Genomic DNA, 4,004 nt, shown 5'->3' on the forward strand with positions numbered 1-4,004 from the left:
TTTAATTGATGAATATCAATTTCTACCCTCATTATTTCAAGTGTGAACCAAATTCGATGACTGACACACGTGCCAGTGGAGCGCTAACAGCACCATCTGAGCAGGATCACCGCCAGAGCAGCGGCCTTGCTCCCGTGCCGGTGGCATGTAAAAAGTACCATTTGAGCGTGATCTTTTCCAGCTTCACCTTACTGGCACTTATGCCGGTGGCATGTGAACAAAACATTGGCTGACTCCTGTGCAGGTGGCACGTAAAAAACACCATTTTGAGTGTGGCCGTTGCCAGTACCGCCTGACTGGCCCTTGTGCCAGTGGCACGTAAAAAGCACCCATTACACACTTGGAGTGGTTGGCGTTAGAAAGGGCATCCAGCTGTAGAAACTGCCAGATCAGACTGGAGTCTGGTGTAGCCATCTGGTTTGCCAGTCTTCAGTCAAATCATCTAATCCATGCTAGCATGGAAAGCGGATGTTAAATGATGATGATGATGATATATATTGAGAGAGGGAGAGAGAGAGAGTACTGGAGCTGGGGCCATGTAAAAAGCACCCAGTATACCTTGTAAAGTGACTAGAATTAAAAAGGGTATCCAGCCATAGAAAGTATGGCAAAACAGACAATGAAACCTGGTGTGGCCACCTGGTCTTACCCCACCCAGCTGGTTTCAGCTGGGTTGGTAATGAAAGGGTTAAGAAGCATGGCTATAGAGCAAGCTTCTGCTTAAGTTCTTTAGAGCCAAGCCTTTTCTGAGCTAATGATGTAGGCTTTTTTTTAATTATGATATTTTAAACATCATTTTGTGCTGACATCAGCAAGGCTGTTTAGTAGTTGATACTGAGCTAGCCACTTTTTGATTTAATATAGGTCAAAAATTCTCTTCTTCAGTTAGTATAGAGCTAGCCAGTTTTTTTTATATTTAAATTTATTCATGTTAGTTAATATAGAATAAGCTTCTTTTTAGATTAATATAAACAAGATTATTTACTTTTTCTGAGTTATTATGAAAATGCATATTCTTTTTTTCTTTATTAATATTCAAAATTATTTTCATGTTATAATAAGACAACATTATATTCGAGTTAATATAAAAGAAAATATAAGGCGACAAGCAGGCAGAAACGTTAGCATGCCTAGCGAAATACTAAGCGGTATTTCATCTCTCTTTACATTCTGAGTTCAAATTCCACCAAGGTTGACTTTACATTCATCCTTTCAAGGTCGATAAATTAAGTACTAGCTGCACACTGGAGTCGATCTAATCGACTGGCTCCCCTCCCCAAGCACATTCCAGGAAAAAAGCTAAGTGACGTTTAATCCACCCTTCTGTTCTGAGTTCAAATTCCACCAAGGCTGATTTTACTTTCATCCTTTCAGGGGTCAATAAATTAAGTACCATTTGAAAACTGGGGTCAATGTAATCAACTTACTCCTCCCCTAAAATTGTGGACCTTGTGCCAAAATTTAAAACTAATATAAAAGGAGATCAATTTAGATTTAATATAAATCAAACCAATTTTTTCCATTAGATGTGGGGGCCTATTTGGTTGGGTCCAATTAAAGGATTGTACATGTTTTGTTATGTTTGAATATCTTACATTTTACTTGTTTCTGGTATTGGATTGTGGTCTTGCTGACATTATAATCATAACTAGTTGATATTCAAGCGAAAGTATATTTTAGTGAAAAGAACCAAATCTATGGCTGATTTGAAATATCTACGACTGAATATTTTGATATGTTCTTGATAATATTCGACATTCTCATCTGCAGAAAGGGAGAAACAAAGAATTCAAGAAACTAGGGGAAAAAAAAAAGAAAAACTTTATATTGAGGCTCATAACAGTCATGATGATGATGATGATGATATGTATGTCTAACTCTCTCTCTCTCTATATATATATATATGTATATGTATGTATATGTCCACACATATACACATTTATATACATATATGCATGTAATTATATACATATAAATTTATATGTATATATATACACACACACACACACACACATATACACATATATATAAAAGCAGACATATATATATATATATAGATTGATAGATAGATAGATAGATTGAATACAGATAGATAGATAGGTAGGTAGATAGATAGATAGATAGATAGATAGATAGATAGACAGACAGACAGACAAAAGATAGATAGATAGATAGATAGATAGATAGATAGATACATAGATACATAGATACATAGATTCATAGAATAAAACTAAAATTATCTCATTTATTGTGAGATAAATCTCTAATTAGAAATTTTGACAGCAAACAACTCACCCATACTCCATCGCTCTCTCGCTTCCTCCTCCTTCTCTTCGTCCTCCTCCTCTTCCACCCACTCCCTCTTATCTACATGTCTTCATTTGCATTATGTCATACAGACTTACTAATCGTTGGACTGAATGAGGAATTGCCTTCCCTCATTCTGTTCTCTCTTTCTTTCTCCACCTCCTCCACCCTCACCCCCTCTTTTTTCTTAATGCTAAAAGCCTTTTGACATATTGTTTGAAGTGAATAGTTTCGACAGCGTCTTCTAGCTAATGTGATGCTGTATGCGTCATAATCTTAAAGAAATCATCATCATCATCATCATCATCATCTTCATCATCATCATCATAGTCATCAGCATCATAACACCACCACCACCACCACCACCACCACTACGACCCCTCCGAATAATAATGATGACGATAGCATTAATACCCATAATAATACTAAAAATGATGATGATGATGATGATGATGATGATGATGACGGCGGTGGTGATGATCATAATAATAATGATAAGAATATTAATAATCATACTACTACTACTACTACTACTACTACTACTACTACTAATTATTATTATTATTGTCATTATTATTATTATCATTATTATTATTATTATTATTATTATTATTATTATTATTATTATTATTATTATTATCATTATTGTTATTATTATTGTTATTATTGTTATTATTATCGTTATTATTATTATTATTGTTATTCAACTCGAGCTTTTAGTCAGTAGACTCTTATGCAGATATATATCCATTAACGTTTGAAGTGATGGAAAGGTTTTTGCTCTGTATACAATAGAGAGAGAGAGAGAGGGAAAAAAATAAAAATAAAAAACGAAAATAACACAAGAATAACCCAGAAACAAAAGAAACACACACAAACACACATACAAACAAACAAACAACAAAAAACAACAGCAACAAAATCTTCCGATTTCAGAACAAAAGATGAGAGCCAACAACTTATTCATTGTAAAACTAATGAGGTCTGTTATTTTTCCATACGAAATACCACAGCAACACTTAAGCATCGGTCCACATACATACCAACAAACATACCAACAAACCGGATTTACAAGCATGCAGAGCACTAACAAAGAACGGAGTCTCCAGTGGAGAAGCAGAATGAATGTTTTCAACCGTTTTCAACTTATATAACATTAAGCTATTCTAATAATTAAACCTGTACAGCTTCAAGCTTCATTGAGAGACTATGATATACATACACACATATAGATGTATATATAGATATATATATGTGTGTGTATATATGCATCCATATATACATACATATATATTTATATGCATACATCTATATGTGTGTATATATGTATATATGTATATATGTATATATATATATATATATATATATATATATATATATATATATATATATATATATATATATATATATATATATATATATATATATATATATTTAGATATACATATGTATACTTATATATATGTGTGTATAAACACACATGCTTACACATATAATATATAGTCATTTACATATATATATGTACATATACATAAACACATACATATATACATGTATGCGCAAGTAATCACTGTGTATATACATTTGTATATGTATATGTACGAGTATATATACACATATATATACATACATATATACACAGAGAAACATATCAGCATAGCACAAAGATGTATGTGTAAATATACATACATATATAT

Source organism: Octopus bimaculoides, chromosome 3, assembly GCF_001194135.2.
Source record: "Octopus bimaculoides isolate UCB-OBI-ISO-001 chromosome 3, ASM119413v2, whole genome shotgun sequence".
NCBI lineage: Eukaryota > Metazoa > Mollusca > Cephalopoda > Octopoda > Octopodidae > Octopus > Octopus bimaculoides.